Here is an 11,877-nt window from a genome sequence, read left to right on the forward strand (position 1 = left end):
GACCCCCTTGCATGGTGACCCCCGCCGAGGGAGCTCAGGGGAGAGGAGGACCTCGTCTGCAGCCACAGGTTTGCGCGGGTGCCTGCTTGTCGCTGCAAGCCGGCAGGTATGCTACGACGCTTCACGGCTACGCTTCCTCAACCGAGGCACTGAGGTTGCGGTCCGCTAGAATCTGACCAAGCAGAGATAACTAAAATTCCCTTGCAAGCACGAGGCGCGATGGGAAGAGAAAGCGAGAACAGCGATGCAGAATAACAGGAAATAGCATAAGAATTATTTGCCCAAAACGAAGATTGCAGCCAAGCGTCAGCCGCCCCTAAGAACTTTCTGGATTGCCATGATGCCTGCGGGACACGTGGTTTCAACCGATGCGTGATCAGTGACGCTGACGAGATGAGAGGCGCTGTTGATAAAATGTCTATAGACATTGTTTTTTTTTTCGCCCTCCATCACAACAGATGCAGTTATTAACAGCGATTGATTGATTTATTGATTGATTGATTGATTGATTCGCTAACCTGTCCCTCTAACCTCCCGCGGGGGACCCTTCCATGCGCACGTCTCCTACAGTGACCCATGAAGTCTCATTCGCAGTGACCGCTGGCAAGAGGATTTCTCGGAAGGAGTGCAAAACGCAGCGTAAGCGGTCTCAGACGCCCGCGTGCGGGCGACTCAGCAGTAACGACGGTATCTCTGGCGCTGCTGCTAACAGTGTACACACAGATGAAGCGGCCAAGACTCCGATGTCGCGCTCGTGCTGTCCGATTACTCGCTTACTGACGACGATACTGCAGGAAGAGTTTTTCTGGGAAAAAAGAGAAAGACAGAGGCCCGTTATCTCGGCGGGTTCAACGGGCTGTTTCTCCTCTTTAGCGGCGCGCGCGATAACCGGTCAGCATACGCTACTTCCCAGAAATTCAATCGAAAACACCTGTTTGCATGGGAATTGTCCTCCACAAGATAAGCAGGTCTCCCGGCCGTGTCGATTGTAGTACGCATAAGGACAGTGACCCGCTGAGGGGCGCTATCTCGGACAGCAGCCAGATTTCGGATTAATGCTCTTTATCGGCGCAACGGCGTTTTCACGGCCGTGCGCCGGTTTCCTGGAAAGGAAGAAACGGTTCGCAATCTGCTCGCGCGATTGCGTAGACTCTCGGAGCACGGACCGACAAACACTTAGTAGGCGTTGCTACTCGTCGTTCGCGTAGTGCGACGTACAAGCTACGCATGTAGTGCGCGTACTCGCAGGCTGCGTCTGGCAGCACACACGCCGCAAGGGTCCCCTCCGCCGTCTCAGGCCGTTGACACCGCCCTCCTGAAAGGAACAGTAGCAGTCTCGGGGTGACGTCACAAAGTAAGCCCCACCTATACGATACGACGTATACGCCGACCATGGCCGTTAACCAAAAAGCGTAAATAAATACTCATTGATACTCTCGATAAAGGACGTATGATAAAATAACTGTAAATCTGTGGAAAAGTTCGTTTACCTTTTTCAGGAATATGTTTTGAGTTCCCTGCACATGAAACCACTGGTGCACGTGCCGTATTTTCTTGGTTATCAGCGGTCCGTATTCCTGTTCATAATTGAATAATAAATTTTCCGTGGACGTGCTAGCCTGAGAGCAGTATATTTCTTTCTTTCTTTTTTTTATAGTTTTATTGAACGTATATTGCCATCGCACAGAACAGAGAGATGTCGTGCAACCTTGGTGACTGAACTTTTTCTGTTTATTTTTTGCGTATTTAAGCAGCGATTCTATTTGTTTCCTGGTAGGCTAGGGCATTATAAACGGGAGAGTTTTAGTGAATTTAAAAATAATGAGTAAGGGCATTTAAGAGGCTTACGCGCGGTTTATTGCGAAAACACTTTATTGTGAGCGTTTTCATTGGTTCCGAACTTAATTATTAGTGCTTAAATGTGAATTGGTATTAATTAGCAAGTGTCACGCACATATATAATTATTTTAATTAATGACTGGTGACATAAAAGGCGGACGCCGCTTTATTGGCGGCGACAAATTTTTTTCCGGTAGCACATCTAAAGCATTCGCATTAAACAAGTCAGCGGTGTATAACCTTGTATACATCAGTGACAGCCATCTTGAATAAAGGCGACACATCCGGGGATAATGATCGCTGAACGATTAAATGTATAAGAGTTGTTGGATTAAAGAGGTGAAATAAACAAGGCCGAGAGATGTATTGCTGAAAGCAAGAACGAAGTTATGAGCGGAATGTAACAGGTGAAAACACGAACATACTACGACGTTTCTTCGTGTAAAACGTGTACAATACTTAAGAATGGCACAATAATAGTTAACCAAGTATTAACAACCGATGCTGACATTCTCGACCCCGTATAGCACCTACATGTTCCCTTTCCGTGAAATTATGTAATCTGAACATACTAGATTGTGCGGAAATTTTCGACATTGCCCTTTAACTTCAGACGTGTTGACCGCCTAGGATTTTTCAGTTAGTTAACGTGCACTGACATGCAGTGTATGCAGGCGAATTGCTTTTCGCCTGCCATAAAAAAAGCGGCTGCGGCAGCCGCCTGCTTCCGATCATTATTATGGGTCTTTGGGTTATAAGCAGTCGAGTGCCCTAACTATAGACACCGCGGAAGGGCTTTAATAGTTTAACTGGCGAGTTTGATTCACAGGTTGTTTGCAACTAAGACAACACTATGTGGCTCTATAGGGCATGTCTTGAGTTCACAATTTAGGTTTGACAAACGCACACACGCGCACAAAATCTGCCAATAAATGATTACTATCTTAACACACACCTGGGGTAAGAACTACTAGGAAACGTATTCCTGAAGGAATGAGAAAATGTAAATTGCTGCTGTACCGAACATCGCATTAAGGAGAGCGTAGGATGTTTATATGTATGCTATAGTGCAAGTTTGTTCATATGAATTTTCAAAGGTACGCCGTGGTCAGTGTCGATAGATTTCTGTGTTTTGGAGCATGCATTATGAGGCAATAATGCGCCTTACTCTCAAGCTCCGCGGAGCTATAGATTGCATGGCGTTTCCGTTGTTGTTGTTTTTTCTTACTGTTAGTACATCATTCCAACGCGTAGCTCATCCCAACAAAGGAATGAACATAGCCATGCTTAGCCCCAGAGACAGCTTCAAACCCAATGAATACTACCCACAAGCTATACTGTAACCTTCGCGCATATCGTCACAGATAACGTCGTCGGTAGCAGTGATGACGAATGATTGCTGAGTGCCCTAATTTTTGAGGATTTGATTTGAAGCTGCTTTTTTTATGACGAAGTCCTTATAACTCAAGAAGGCAGCGGAAAATAGCCCACGAAGAAGGCTTTTCCTTTTTTTTTTTTTTTAGCCAATGACGCGCGCCCGTGAAAAATAGGTTAACCATGACTTCAAGACAATCGGTCGACGCCATTGGCTCAAAGGCCTTCCTTGAGGGTCATTCTCAGCAGCCTTCTTGAGCTGTATCGGACTGCAGATGCAATGTATGAAACTTAATCCTATGCACTTTTTTTTTTCTTCTTTTTTTTTTCCCAGGACGAAAGCGGACGGAGTTCGAAATCGTTTGTGTGCTGCGTCAAGTGGATGCCTTTGAAATCACCCGAAGAAAATATCTTCACTGAAATATATTTATTAATCTCCGAATGAACGCAACAAATGGAGCCGATTGGCATAATATTTTAGGTATTCGGTATATACTTACATCACCTGGACGGGATATTTGAAGAGGGGTATAGATACAGGAAATACATCAGCAAATACAACAACATGCAAGTACTGAAAAAACAGCAATAAATGAAAAACAGACTCACGAAGGGTATAGTAAAGTTTTGAAAAATAACAACGCAAACAACTTTTTACAGTAATAAACAAAACGTGCACACAGAAGCATAAATTTAGAAATCAATAAAACAGTATTCAATGAAAAGTTTTCCGAGATCACAAGAATCTGCATTGGAGAAATACTTAAGCCTGAGCATTGCTGTGTTGTTCGCGAGATGTGTCAGCGGGATTCCGCGACTGACAGATACTGCGCCTTTCCTTTCCTGTAAACCAATTATAGAACGCTGGTTGTGTTCGACAAGGGGCACGCGATGTGCTCTGTGAAGCAGGAACGCTCAGGCTTTCGCATTTCTGCACTGCAGATTCTGCAGTGCTCACTTTTTGGGAAGACATAAACTTTTGCTGTGACGTCACACTCTATGACGTCACACCGAACTCGACATAGCACATTTATTTATTCTCTTTCACCAACACAAGTGACCGGAAGCTGAGAACCGAAACTGGAAGTTGGCTCGTGGCCGTCTTGGATCCTTTTTACACATTTACTTAGCTGTAATTAATTAACTAATTAACCTACATCCACCATTCTTAATTTCGGCACACGTATTCTATATGCTTTATAAGATTACACAATTTGTTTTCCGATATACCAATTAGTTCCTTCCTAGAATGGTTATCAGTACTGGGCACACCAAAATTACCGACATAATGCTTACGCATTAACAAAACGCTCAACTGAATTTACAATACTAGACACATCCTTCATTAGGAAGCTCGTTCCAATCGTTACTCGCGTTAGGAAAAACGAATACATAAACATAATAGTACGGCTCTAATAAGGCCTAATTTTATTAACGTAGTCTCTAATAGATGAGACCTGGTGCTTAGTAAAGCATTCATGATGCAAAAAGAGGCCAATTAAAGGGCGAAACGAGCGACCTTTGGGGGCCAATAGCAATGATGGTGACGAGGATGCTGATGAGGCTGCTACTGCAGATGAGGATGCTGATTAAAAACGTTTATTGAACAAAATTGGCACTTTGGGCTGACACGGATACGAGAGTCTACAGGAGGCGAAGCACACACACACACACACACACACACACACACACACACACACACACACACACACACACACACACACACACACACACACACACACACACACACACACACACACACACACACACACACACACACACACACACACACACACACACACACACACACACACACACACACACACACACACACACACACACACACACACACACACACACACTTTCCCAGCAATCTAGGGACACTAGCCGAAATAAATCGGAAAGGGCAGCAATAGGGCAATGAAACACACAAGCACACTATTTCCACCAGCTGTGGCAGACCCAAGAAAGTTCGCTGACCATCTCCGATAAACGCGGCAGTTTTCATGTGGGTTTGGCTCTAGCCTTTTCCGCTGGTTTCAATTAGGTACCCACGACAAGCGGGCTCTATTCGGAAAGGGGTCTCGTCGTAATCGCCCCTCGCTGCCGGCCCGGCTTTTTACTTTATGGCGCCCGCGGCAATCTGCAAGTGTCAGGCTGCAGCCAGTCGTCGAAAAATATCTTCCAAAAGCAATGAAACACATCCCCAGTAAACAGCTTCAGTGTGCTAGCCTTCCGGCCTCTTGCACGTGCTCAATCGGAACACAAATAATTGTTGTCGCAGTCAACAAAAGGCAGCTAGAGCGTTAGATACGAAAACTATCCGCGCCTCTAGTTAGAAAAGTTGGGGCGCGCGAAGTCTACGACAGTATGCTGGTACATATCTCGTGGACCAAACTTCATCTCTCAGGCCGTGGTCTCGGCGTAAAACAACACATGCTGATATAAATCGGTCAGCTGCCTCTTCAACCGTCCAACAATTAACAGTCAGCATTACGTAGTATGTACAGTTACCGAAACAGCCTCGGCCGGTTTGAGGACATTCGCATTCTTGCGTCATAGGCTTTTTTTTTCTTTATCCTCCCAAACACAAGCCTTTGATGAAAGCCCAGCTTAATTCTCGTGCTCCTTTATACGTCTATTGCGTCATCCCGAACCACGACATTTCATGGTCTTTTTCTCCTTTCCTTTACGCCTAACTTTGATGGCACTAACAACTGAGGCGTATTCATCACGCTAGGAGGCACACCGAAAGATGCATTTGGTTTAGCGCTCGTCACCAGCAAGGTCACCCCGACCATCCCCCCACCGCAGGCGGATAAGCGAGAGAAAGAGTGGGGAAAAGAGATAAAAGGGAGAAGCGAGCCACCCCCCTCCTCCGATATGACCCAGCTATGACCTGCTCAGGTAGAGAGACTTGCGCGAGCAAGCGCCCATCGCGCACGCGCGCCTTGTGTGTGTATGTGGCCTCGGGCATCCTGTGGTAGCGTTGTGGCGGTTCCGTCGCGTAGCCGTTTTTATGGCTTCGGTCCAGGAAACGCCAAGGCTCCGCTTCCCTCTCCTCGGCGGCAGCAAGGCGCGATGAGCGCTGCTCTCTCGAACTTGAACATCGTTCAAGGTTCCGGGCCGGGATCGTTGTACTCTCTGGAGCCCTCCAGCGGCAACGCGGTGGTGGTTGCTCAACGCCCCCTCGATAAGCGAGCGCAGGACCCCCGCGTGCGGGTCCCCCCCCTTCCCTACCTATCTGGCTCGTCGACGCAACGCAACGGCGGAGGCACAACCAGCGTGACTGCACGCTGCGTTGCGAGTTTTGGTAAACAGCGCGACAAGCCACGCGAGGTGCTCTCCTGGAAATCTATGTCGCCGATATATTACGCCTCCCGCTGTGCGATAATTCCATCCGAGATTCGCTCTTCCTCCGCGTGGTTCTGCTGCTTCTGGCACTTGTGCTTTCGTCGCGAACCCAGCCTGAGATGACCTGGAAAGGATACACACAACACTTTGCGTTTGCGTTGCCTCATGGATGGAAGTACATAGCGCTCGATGGATAGATAATAGCGGCATAAGCGTTGCTTTTGCAGGTCACGATGCTTGGAAGGCTAACCTTACTCTGTTGAGGAATGTGGCTGCGCTGAGGAAAGGGGTGTAAAACTTGTGTCTGAGAGCTTCTTTTTTCGTTTCTGATGACATTCGTAGGAAGCGGCGTCACCCCAGAGCGGCGGTGGATGTGATGATCCCGCGGCTTCAAAATCTCTCCTTCTTATAGGAAGCACCCGGTTGGTTGCTCATAAGCTCATCTGGCCTCTGGACAAAAGAAGCCAATGAAAACGCCAAAATACCTTCGTCGTGTACTGTACGTGTCAAAGTACAGGGAAAGCAGCTGCTCCAAAATACGGCGATGCCATGTTATATATTTCGAACGTGTTTGTTCGACGTACACCTGGCTTCTATATACTTTCATATATGCCAACCCCGAAAGGCACTCGCTTGTCTGAAGCAGATCACATCAATTTCGGAGCGGTTGAAGGTGTAGGCAACGGAAAACTGCCAATTTTCTTTACAGCAATAATTATAGGCGCAACCGCTAATCCCTGTCTGTAAGACGTGCAAAACGTATACATGTCACAAGGTTAGAGGATACGCTATTTCCTGGAAGTAGGTAAGAAAGGTACTGTATGTACAGTTTGGCGCGACTTGAAGCTGGGTTATCGCTTTCATTGTGGCAGGAAGGACTATGAATTTCTTTCTTACGTTAGGGTCGCTTTCCCGCAATTAAGGTAACGATGCTCGATAAATTAGTTGGCTTGCACGATTTAACCTCCCAAAGCAACTCAGGATATAAAATGACGCCATAGTAGAGGGCACCGGAAATTTCTACAATTTGCAGTTCATCAATGTGGACATGGCACCGAACTGTATATATGCATCCATAGAAAAGCGGCCGCCGCGGCCTGCATGGAATGAACCTGCATCCTTGGGTAGTCGAGTGCCATAACCAGAGAGTTACCACGGTTGGGCGGTGAATGATAGATGGACCTTTCAGCTAGCAAAGCTCACGTATTCGTTGCGCGTGCTTAAGAAATAAATCGTGTTCGAGTAGTTTAATCCGCGTGGGTTAGCCTTAGAGTGATCACCTGCGCCTGACTATAATTTCGACATGTATAACACTTCTACGAAAGAAGACTCTAGCAAATTGAGTGAATCACGAGTGCTTGCGTTTCCAGTCGAGTGTCTGGTTAGCCATCTAGGTAAAGTGCACGCTGTATGTCTGACTGCAGTTTCTCGTGAACGCATGAATAACGGCTGCTAAAGCAGGCTAAACGTCGGAGCGCGAAATGTTGCATATTCCTCTTCAAATCAAGGTGAAAGTGTGGGGGAAAAGTCCTCAACTTTCGTCGTTAGGGTGTCTTACATTGCAGAAATGCAATTAATCAGAAAATGTAAAATCGGAATGAAAAAAGGTGTAATTTTGAAATGTATAGTAACTATAGTATATTGCTGCCACATACTCAGGCATGTACTATAATTAGGAATAACACAATTAAATACTATCCTAGAATCTACCGATATAGAGATCCTCAGTCATTCCAGCTTTATGTCGTTTTTCAGTGCGTTGTCTTTGAGCAGGCCTTATGAATCTCTTGCAACTGACCCCTTGACTTTGCTTTTATACATGTCTTGGCAACTGTGATTTGTCAAACACTGCAAGAATTTGATATCCATCTCCAGGCACAAATGAAGATTTTCCGCATTTGTGCAATCTGTATCGTGCGTCATACGAATAGAACGCATCGAAGGAATGAAAACACTTTCCGCGGGAAAGCTCCATCCACTGAATCTCGTGCACGTGGCTAGGCTTGCAGCATTTCAAGTAAAAATGAAGAATATGTAACCTTGGAACGACTTAAGGTACGTAGAGGTAAGACAGTCGTAACGAAACATGACATCTGAGCTGCACGGCCAGCGCATGCCGTCTCGTGGACGGTGACTTTATACGCCCAAGAGTGCATTAAACAATCGCTGCCTACGCGCTAGCACAGAACTGCATGGCAGCATTCATCGTTTCGTGTCTCCATGCGGAAAACCATATGTCTACACGAGTATCAGCTACTCGCCCACACGACCTGGACGCACGTATAGACTACGGCCGTCTATTGATTTACGTATTCTAGTGCTTGCCGCGCAATTCTTTTACGTCGACGCTCTGACGTCATTGTCCCAGTACAATGTTTTCTATCTGCAGGGGTTGCCAAGATGCTGCGTTTCCTGCACGACGTCAACTGATCGTGTAGCCGGCCGTTATATTTCCTTTCTTAGTTCCCTGTTTTCTGCACCGCCTCCTCCACCCTCCCCTCTCTTTTTGAAGCCTGCCGTCTATGGGCGTGTCGGGTCAATCGCAGGGCCGCCGCATTTACGTCACAGCAATGATCCCAGAGAAAGAAGACGCTTTCTTCAAGTGCGCACTCCTCTAAACACACAAAAAAAGACTAAGGCAGTCAGGGCTATGAGCCGCATGCACGGTTACCATTGATCACCGCGAAAACCTGCTCCTGTGTTGTGATCAGGACCAGTCACGTGACCGAAAGACCACGTGTTCACGACGTGATTGCGTCTGCCGCCCGAAGTCACGTTTTCTCGTCTCCAAGGTCGACCGTGTTTTCGCAGTTGCGAAGGAAGCTTGAAGAGATCCGCTAAGGCCTTCTCGAAGTACGGAACAGACACTAAATGATCGTGCTCTACTTAATCTATCACAATTAAAATTCTAGACCCTATCACGCTTCTTTTTTTTTTTGCTATCTATTTCTTGCGAGTGTTGTCGCTTTTGGTGTTGACTTGGAGGAATATGTGAGCCAAGGCCTTCTCGAAGACCGAATCTGAGGACCCTTTCTTCTCCTGAAGGAGACCCTTTTGTTATGAAGGCCAATGTGTCACAGCAACGAATGTCCGATAACGACGCGGTCCCGCTGATAAGCGGGGAAAGAAGGGCAGATGCAGAAGGGTGCGCGAAGAGATTCTCGGAAACGCCACGATAGGAGGCGTGCCTGCACAAAATTCTTGGCGCGCGGTTGTCCACTCATGCGTCGTCGACATGGCGGCTCTGTGGGCGGATGACACAATCACCTCTCCGAAGCATGCTCGAGTAAAAAGAGACGTGCCGATAACACTGCTCCCCTGTTGTTGTCTATCACCTTCGAGGGCCTGTTCACCGCGGTGCACATACGGCAAAATTAAGAGCAAAACGGGTCTGAACTGGCCGGTACAATATTCGTTGGTTGGTTCTCCATAGACCCCCCGCCAATTTGGTTCACTGGTGAGAGCGCTCGACAGTAGAGCCCGAGGTCGTGAGTTCTATTCGAACCGCGCCAGGCGCGTTTTTATGAACACGAAACTTAAAGTGTGTACTGTGCGATGTCAGTGCACTTTAAGGAGCACCATTTGGTCGAAATTTCAGGAGCCGTCAACTACGGCGTCCCTCACGGTCGATGTCATATACCACGCCGCACCAATTCTTCATAGCGGGTCCTCGAAACCAACGAAGTGGATTGACAATGATATGCAGGTTCAATGCATGTCTGCTTTTCCCGATAGCTCGCCATCACCTACACAATGAAAGGATAGTGAAGAGCGATTGCAACGTGCTTCCATAGGAATGCACTCGTTCCACGCTCGTTCCGTGAAATTCGTGTGCGTAACATTCGTGGAGAAGGACGTCATGAAACGGTTGAACGGAACTGCAGACCTTTTTCCCCTGATCTGATTACCCTGAGCTTGATGAGCTGACAATAGTTCTACACAGCCCGGTCACCTACAGTTTCATTGTTATTTGCACTTCCCTCTCAGTTGGTTCGCGGTATTTCATTCCTCCTGCCTCGAGAATCGCGCATTCTTTCTTACTCTTCTACGTCATACGCCTAATGATAACTCAATACCATATCTGCATTCGGTACGTGTACTGCACGAACTTTGTGGCTAAGACGGCAATAATTTTAAGCACGTGTACGATATGCGATGAAAAAAAAAAAAAGTGTCTGCATGGTTATGCAAAACGGTTATGGGTACGAGGTGCTCGACGAACCCGAGTAGACATGTACCACGCGTTTTTTTTTTTCTTTATTTAGGTTCTTTTTTGTTTGTTTTAGTAACCATCTCTACAAAAAATAAAACAGTGAGATTTTAGCTCGTGTCATCACAACGTTGGTGTTAAACAATCCAGCCACGCCTGGAACTATACTTCAGATTAAGAATTTTAATTTATCGAAATGCAACCACCGTTGTACACAGCCTGGCGACCACATTCATCAGCTAAATGCCCTTCGGATATTTTTCTCATTTCTTGCTGTGTCAACCGCGGCGCCCTCGCATTGGATTTCTTGCTTTTATTCCGTCTTTCAGATTTTCCCCCTCCCATTATTGGCTCACAAAGCTCCACGTGGCAAGCAATATTTTATTCTTGAGCTGATTAAGCAACGTTCAAAAACAAGGATAAAACACTTGTTCGTCCACTTCACGAGCTTTCACGCAACATGGCACCGCAAAAAACTTTCCACGTCATCCTCCACGTGCTTCCAGAACACAAGGCCTTCGTTCAACACTCGGTTTGTTCGATGAACAACAGAGCACTCTATATATTCGTCGAATAACCTCAGCGCAGAGTTGTTATCGGCTTGAAACTCTAACATGTCGCCATTCCGTTGCGTCTAAGTATAAGAGAGCCCTTGCTGATAAGAATGCATGAAGGTGTCCCAGCTCTCCATTTCCAACGTGCTCACGGCTTTTATCTGCTTACCTTTCGCCTCAGCGGCAGCTTCGAGAAGCGTTGCGTCAGGGGAACGAAAGTGTTATTGTAAACGGGTTTTTTTGTCGAGCGATGTGTGGCGGAACTGATCCAAATACCTCCAATATTTCCTTCTCCAAACTATACCTAAGAAGACTGCTCCTTGATGAGTAGCCTTCAACAACAACGGTAACGAATTCCATCAAAGACAATTTTGTGCCTTGGTCGAGGCATATTAGAACGGAAAGAAGCCTGACGCTTGGAAATAAATGTTAGCGAAAAAACAACGTGCGTGTGTCAAAAACTACTCCGAAGTATTTCCGTACCGCAATAAAGTTGCTTTAATATATTTGAATTGTTGCAGGTGCACTAACACTGACCTTACTAGC

General features: G+C 46.6%; 1 long non-coding RNA gene across 1 annotated transcript; it reads left to right on the plus strand.

The window, feature by feature from the left end:
* The first annotated feature begins 1,190 nt into the window (after positions 1–1,190).
* Positions 1,191–3,821, plus strand: LOC146190794 (uncharacterized). The gene is made up of 2 exons (XR_014706333.1): positions 1,191–1,354; positions 3,548–3,821. It is a non-coding gene; the product is annotated as an uncharacterized LOC146190794 (long non-coding RNA).
* Positions 3,822–11,877: the final 8,056 nt, after the last annotated feature.

This window comes from Amblyomma maculatum, chromosome 4 (assembly GCF_055883805.1).
Source record: "Amblyomma maculatum isolate TAMU_Amacu chromosome 4, ASM5588380v1, whole genome shotgun sequence".
Lineage (NCBI taxonomy): Eukaryota > Metazoa > Arthropoda > Arachnida > Ixodida > Ixodidae > Amblyomma > Amblyomma maculatum.